This window comes from Capricornis sumatraensis, chromosome 16 (assembly GCF_032405125.1).
Source record: "Capricornis sumatraensis isolate serow.1 chromosome 16, serow.2, whole genome shotgun sequence".
Classification (NCBI taxonomy): Eukaryota; Metazoa; Chordata; class Mammalia; order Artiodactyla; family Bovidae; genus Capricornis; species Capricornis sumatraensis.
Genome location: NC_091084.1, coordinates 81,197,511 through 81,205,137, shown reverse-complemented (window position 1 = coordinate 81,205,137; position 7,627 = coordinate 81,197,511). Strand labels below are relative to the sequence as shown.

Sequence of the window (7,627 nt, the reverse complement as noted above, 5' to 3'; positions counted from 1 at the left end):
ACCCACTGTTTCCACCACCTCACCCCTTAATCCTGTCGGTGTCCTGACCCAGCTCAGGGACTCCTTGAAGAGACAGGCCAGGCAAAGCACGCCTGCCAGCTCCCATCTTGTTCTCTCTGAGGTCTTGAAGCATCACGATAGCTAGCATCTCTCCTCTCTGCAAACTCTGAGCCAATTAAGAGAGAGAAGGTAGAAGCAAGGCAGACGGAGCGGGAAATACCAGCTGCCCAACTGAAAAAAACCCTGGTGCTCCAGAACATGACTCAGCCTTGTAAGTGGCCTTCTGAAAACTCAGACAATGACCTAGTTTTCAGATCTACATTACAGAGAAGCAGAGCAGAGCGAAACCTGTCCTTCTAGTAAAGCAAAGGAGAGAGCAAAGCAGAGCTAGACACATCCAGGGCCTTATCCCAAACTCACTGATCACAAAAATTCCTGCTCTAGGAGAAGAGGGCGTCAGGACTGTTGCACAACGGTTCCTCACTTTAGGGAAGGCCACATCATAAGCACAGAAGAAATATCCCCTTCTTCTTATCGGCAAGAGACTGACTTGCCAGTAGATGCTGATGGCACATAGTCATGTTAGTAGCTTTGATTTAGGCACCACCTGATTTAGACTTCCCTGTGGTTCAAACGGTAAAGAATCTGCCTGTCATGCAGGAGACCTGGGTTCGATCCCTAGGTCAGAAAGATCCTCCAGAGAAGGGAAGGGCACCCCACTCCAGTATTCTTGCCTGGAAACTCCCATGGACAGAGGAGGCTGGCAGGCTACAGTCCATGGGGTTGGAAAGAGTCGGACACGACTGAGCAATGAACACACACACAGACACCACCTATTTCTCATTATCCTGAAAACTCTAAAGAGATGCTGTCTTATTCCTCCTTTGCTCCCAGCCTCATCCAGACCATTCAGAATTACGAAATGTAACAAACCGGAAAGCCGCAGGCACAGATCCGGAGCCGACACTCCACTCATCGAGCAGATGTCCAGCCAAAGAGAGCAGACCCTGGCCGGGACCCCACCCCAGGGTTTCCCCTCAGAACAGTAGCGGCCGTGGCGATCTGAAAATCTAGATGGCAGGGTCCTCCAGACGGAAGTGCTTGGGAGCATGACTACAGCGGAGAGAGCCCCTCTGGGGAGGTCAGGGAGGAGGGCGTGAGAAGGCTGGCCTGGGCTTGCTGGGGACACAATTCTGCCTTCAGAATTGTGCCCAGCCACGGACCCCAGAGCCGCAGATCTGCATGCCCTGCTGCCTTCGGTTAATAGCTAGCGCACAGGAGGTTGCTCTTTGGTTACAGTCTTGTCGAACAGGAATTTTCGTATTTACTGTAGCTGCCCATTAGCCTGGATTGCCAGGGTCCAGCCCTGGTGGATCCAGGGTAATTCGAAGGTGGGGACGGAATAGGCGTCCTAGGAAAAAACTTATTTAATTACAGATAGAGAGAGATTAGAAAATTAGCGGAGAAAAAGAGGCTGAATAACTTGGTTTACGTGGGGTACCAATAAAATTCCAAGACAAGGAATTTGCACCATCTATGTTGGGCCGCCGGTGCCACTTGAATATCGGAAGGTGCCCCTCCTTGGGCTCCTTCTCGCATGGAACTTAAAAACCGGGGCAAGTAAGTAGACATGGCGAGCACCCACGCTCCAGATGGGAATTCAGCCAGAAAAACGGGAGCAAGAAAGAAATGACACGGGGGAATCAGTCTTTCCAGAAACTGATTCGATTTCTTTATTTTTTAGGTTTGCTTATATACCTTTTGTTACACGTAGGGATGAATACAGAGTCACGCGGGGGTCAGCAGACCTGACATTTGTCAAAATCAGGTGCTTCACATAAATGTATAAAAAAAGGTTTCAAGGGTTTTACATCCTTTTCTGGCCATGAGGTCTGCTGACATTTTATGATCCTTTCTTTCTGATAACCAAAAAACTTATTTTTTCCAAGGGTGTTTTTTCTTAAACCAGGCACCACCCTCCAAATAAAGTTACATTCCTATACGGTGAGGGTGTAGTGAGTTACAATCAAGAAAGGAATTTATTTAACCCAAGGTTAACATGATTAATCTTAAAGGTTAATACTTATTTCTCCTATATGCTAGTTATATTCATTATAAGGGCAGGGAATATGGAGATTTAGCAGCAAAACATCAACCCAACAAATGAAAACCCTTCACCAATGTTCCCCTTAAGATCTATTTAGTCTTCAGATAGTGATAAAGTTACATTTTTACATAGCAAGGACACAGTGATTTATAACAAAGTACAGTGATCTATTACAAAAGAGAAAATTCATTAACTCAAAAAGTCTAGTATTGCTAACCTTAAAAACTACTATATTTCCTTTCCTATATTCCAAATACATTGATTAATATATTCCCAGGTGCCTAAGGATATGGAGGCCTGGCGGCAATCATTGACTCAACAATGAGAAAAGCCCTATGCTAATTAAGACTTTCAAAATACTCCAAGCTCTCTGTGCTGTTTCTGGTTGAGAGGTAGTAAACAATCATGTGCTTGGCAGGAGTATGGATAATCCTGTCACACAAGCTAGTCTGCCAGCAGAGAGGTTTGACCTGAGACACCCTTGTCACACCCAGGGCAGGGAATTAGCAGCAATTATTGGCACAAAAAATGAAAAACCCTTCACCAATATAATTCCTAACCAACCCACTATACCAATAATTTCTAACTTCCCAAAAGAATCTGCCTTTAGTAAGTCTAAAACATCTTGTACCTCTCACGATTGGGAGGCTGTAAACAATCACATGTGGCCGGACGAACCTGTACAAGCACGCTAGATAACCTTCAGAGGAGTTCGTAAGTTGAAACACTCTTGTCACGCCCAGGAATTTTTATTGACTTGGAGCTGTAAGTTAACTCCTCGCGAGAGGTAATGGGGGTCAGCCCCCCGTAAAGCCAGGGGTATAGGTGAGAGCATAAAACTGTAAAGTAGGCAGACCCTGGTTTTGGGGGTAGATGCTTAGGAACAGGGGGTTTCCGGAGGCTGGATCTGCCTTTGCGTATGCCAAAGCCTCCTTCCTCAAGACCTTTGCCATGGGCGGAGTTCCTCACGCTGGCTCCCGGAGCCGGATAAATCTTTTTCTTAGCTAGTAGTAAATGATAGAACGGACTTGGCTCTGTGTCATTTCATTTTCTCCCCTTGGAGTCTCTGCTCTGTCGAAGACATGGATCAGAAACCCCAGGCTCCTGACAACGGCTCAGGAGCCTCCATCAAGAGCCAGGAGGGTTCCCAGATGGGAGTGGCAGTCTCCAACGGCTGTTGTAACAAAGTCCCACAAAGTGTGCAGAGTCACACAAGAGAAATATGCTCCCTTGTAGTTCCAGAAGCTACACGTCCAAAGTGAAGCTCCTAGCAGAACCGAGCTCCCTCGGAAGCCTCGAAGGAAGGATGCTTCCTTGTCTCTTCCAACTTCTGGAAGCTCTAGGCATTCCAGGTTTGTGACAGTCAGTTCAGTCTCAGCCATGTCCGACCCTTTGTGACCCCATGGACTGCAGCACGCCAGGCCTCCCTGTCCATCACCAACTCCCGGAGCACACCCAAACCCATGTCCATCGAGTCGGTGATGCCGCCCAACCCTCTCATCCTCTGTCGTCCCTTCTCCTCCCGCCTTCAATCCCTCCCAGCAACAGGGGCTTTGGCACTGAGTCAGCTCTTTGCATCACCCAACCTCTTTTCCTGTGGCAGCGTTACCCCGGTCTCTGCCTGTCTTCACACGGCCACCTTCCCTGAGTCTGACCCTTCACAGGCGTTCTCCTCCCTGTGTCTCCCCGTTCTCGTCTTAACTTTGTCTGTCTGTTTGTTTGTTTACTCGGCTGTGCTGGGTGGTCTTGTTGCGGTGGGCTCTCTCCAGCAGCGGCACACGGCCTGAGTCACTCAGTGGCACGTGGGGTCCTCCTGGATCAGGGGACGAGCTCGTGGCCCCTGCGTTGACAGGGGGACTCTTCTTCACCACTGAGCCACCAGCAGAGCCCCCACTTTCTCTTCTCATAAGGACCCCAGTCCTAGTGGATTGAAGGCCCGCCCTAATCAAATAGGATCCGACTTGCTCACACCTGCAAAGACCCCCATCTCCAAATAAGGTCACATTCACAGGTACCAGGGTGGGGACTTCAGCAAATCTTCCTGACAGATACAAGTCAACCTGAACACGGGGACAAACCGCTGCTCTCCTGGGTCACCCTGGGCTCTGGTGACATTAGGCCCAGTCTCCTGCGTCCCTGGCCTGAGGGGCCGGCACTGTCGGCTCCTTTGCCCCAAAATAAGCTACAGATTAGTCCTGTCATGCATTCCCCCTCTGGGCCCAGGCCTCCAACACTCATCAGCGATGCCAGTTCCCCATGGAACAGGAAATTTGGGGACAAAAATGATTGTAACTATGCGAAAGTCTTGTGATAATTCATTTGACTGAGTTCTAATCCCACTTTCCTATGTCCTAGCTTTCTGACCTTGATCAGGTTGCTAATCTCACTAAATATAAGTGGGGATAATATTTCTACATAATATTTTTAAGTTCTATTTTTTAATTTATTTTATTGAAGTATAGATTATTTATAATGTGCCGATTTCAACTATACAGCAAAGTGATTCAGTTACACATAGCTAAAGGTTCTTTTTCATATTCTTCCCCATTATGGTTTATCACAGGATACTGAGTATAGTTCCATGCGCTGCATAGTAGGACCTTGCTGTTTATCCCACCCTGTATGTAACAGTCTGTGTACATGCTACAGTCTGTGTACATGCTATGCAATAGTCTGTACCTGCTCATCTCAAACTCCCAAGCCACCCGCATGCACGCCATGCCCTTTGCAAGCACACGTCTGTGCTCCGTGCCTGTGAGTCTGCTTCCGGTTCATGGGCCAGTTCACTCGCATCATCTTTTAGATTCCACATGTGATGCCAAATGGTGCTTGTCTTCCTCTTCCTGACTTCCTCCACTTAGCATGATGGCCTCTGGGCCCCCACGCCGCTGCGGGTGGCGATATTTCGCTCTCCTTACGGCCGACTGACACCCCACGGCATACCTGCCTCACATCTCCTTTATCTCTTCAGCTGCCAGTGGACATTTAGGTTGCTTCCATGCCTCAGCTATTGTGAATAGTTAAATGGGCATAGTATCGAAATGAGAAAGCATGTGTGTGCTTTCAACAGCCATTTAGGAAATGAGTTAGCACATGACACACAGTAGGTGTTCAATCCACACCAGCATCCCGCTAGCACCACCCACTCCAGGGGCATTAAGCGAACGTCAGCCCGGACCCCAGGTCTGCCTCGAGGGTGTGAGCGGGTCTTCAGTGGGCATCTCTGCCCTGACAGGTGCCCCGCAGCTGAGAACTGCACCCACGTCAGCTGGTTCGTCCTGCTGGGCTCACAGCATGGGCGGGGCTCAGGGGCGGCCTCTTTGCACTCTTGCTGCTCACCCTCCTGGGCAACCTGGGCATGATCAGCCTGATCCACGCAGAGCCGCAGCTCCACACGCTCATACTTCTTCCCGAGCGTGCTTTCCATCATAGCCTGCTCCTTCTCCACGGTGAACACCCCTGGGCTGCTGTGGGACTTGCTCGCCTCCAGCCAGCCCATCTCCTTCGCAGGCCGCGTGGTCCAGATGGCCCTCACGGCGCTCCACGGCACCGCCGAGTGTCTGATCCTGGCCGTCATGGCCTACCACCAATTCGCCGCTGTCTGCCACGCTCTCCTCTACTGCAGCCTCATGTCCCCACGTCTCTGTGTCCAGCTGGTGGCGGCCACCTACACGGCTTCTGTTGCCAGTTCAGCTTTGCTGACCAAGACCGTCTTCAGGCTGCCCCACTGCGGCCCCAAATCATTCACCACTATTTCTGTGACATCCCCCCCGTGCTCCAGCTTGCCTGCAGAGACGCAGCCCAGGCTGAGGCCGTCATCTTCCCGTCTGCTGCCCTGGTTATCCTCCTTACCATCGCGGTTACCCTGGTCTCCTATGCCTACATCCCGGTGACCGTCTGCACAATGCGTTCCCTCAAAGCTCAGAGCAAAGCCCTCTCCACGTGCGCCTCCCACCTCGCCCTCCTCTGCCTCTTCCACGGCACCGCCACCTCTATGTACACCCAGCCAAGCTCTCGCAGCTCCTCGGAACAGAACGAGGTGGTGTCTGTCTTCCACATGGTGACCATCCCCTCGCTGAACCCTCTGATCTACAGCCTGAGGAATACAGACGTGAAGGCTGCTCTAAAGAAGAGATGCCTCGGCCTGCCACCTTCCTAACGCAGGGTGGAACAGTCTACCCCCAAGCTATAACGTGGCAGGCGTAAGGTAAAGCATGGGTGATGTTAACCCATTCCCCTGAATGGAGGGAAGCCTGTACCAGCACTGTTTAAATGACTAACACATACCAGTTCACTCAATCTTCACACAACAAACTGAAATGAGTATGATTATTTATCATCCCTTAGGAATCTGAGGCACAGAGAGGTTGAGTAAACGGCCCGAGGTCACACAGCAAACAAGGACCAGAGCCAGCGTGTGCATCCAGCCAGCCTGGCCCCGAGATCTGGTTCTCAACCAGTGCATTATTCTGACTTTTTCTGTTGTGCGCATCTCACCAGCAGACACCGAACACAGCTCTTCCTTAATTCCAAGCGTCATGAGGAGGAGCCGGATCACAGCATTACACGCGGTACGGGCGTACCTGAGTTCATGCTGCCGTTGAGCTTTTCTCTCTTTCGGCAGCTGTGAGATGTCAAGTCGGGGAACACAACGCTGACCCTCCGTTTTCCCGAGCGAAGTGAAGTGAGCTCAGTCGTGTCTGACTCTTTGCGACCCCATGGACTGTAACCTACCAGGCTCCTCTGTCCATGGACTTCTCCAGGCAAGAGTACTGGAGTGGGTTGCCATTTCCTTCTCCAGGGGATCTTCCCGACCCAGGGATTGAACCCGGGTCTCCCACCTTGCAGGCAGACCCTTTAACCTCTGAGCCAGGGGGCATTAATCCCCATCTCAGCTGGTTATCAAGGTTCCCATGAGGATAAAATGGGCTCACACAGGGTCTGGCACAAACAAGTATTCACCAATCATTGAGCTTTTTTCTTCCCTGGGGAAACCTCTCCGTAAAACCAAATGTTCTTTGTATTTTTTCACCTTTTTATTTTGTACTGGGGTATAGCCAGTTTGGAGAAGGCAATGGCAACCAGTGCCCTTGCCTGGAAAATCCCGTGGACGGAGGAGCCTGGTGGGCTGCAGTCCATGGGGTCACTAAGAATCGGACACGACTGAGCGACTTCACTTTCACTTTGCGTTGGAGAAGGAAATGGCAACCCACTCCAGTGTTCTTGCCTGGAGAATCCCAGGGACGGGGGAGATTGGTGGGCTGCCGTCTATGGGGTCGCACAGAGTCGGACGCGACTGAAGCGACTCAGCAGCAGCAGCAGCATAGCCAGTTTACAATGGCTCTGATAGTTTCAGGTAGTCAACAAAGACACCCGGCCACACATACACATGTGTCCATTCTCCCCAGACTCCCCTCCCATCTAGGCTGCCACACAACACCACGCAGAGTTCCCCATGTGATACAGTCGGTCGTGTTAAAAACCAAACACTCTTATACATCACTTTCGTCTGATTGTGTT

The 7,627-nt window shown here is 50.6% G+C and overlaps 1 pseudogene; it reads left to right on the top strand.

The window, feature by feature from the left end:
• The first annotated feature begins 3,189 nt into the window (after window positions 1-3,189).
• LOC138092292 (olfactory receptor 5P55-like) lies at window positions 3,190-6,266 on the top strand (annotated as a pseudogene).
• Window positions 6,267-7,627: the final 1,361 nt, after the last annotated feature.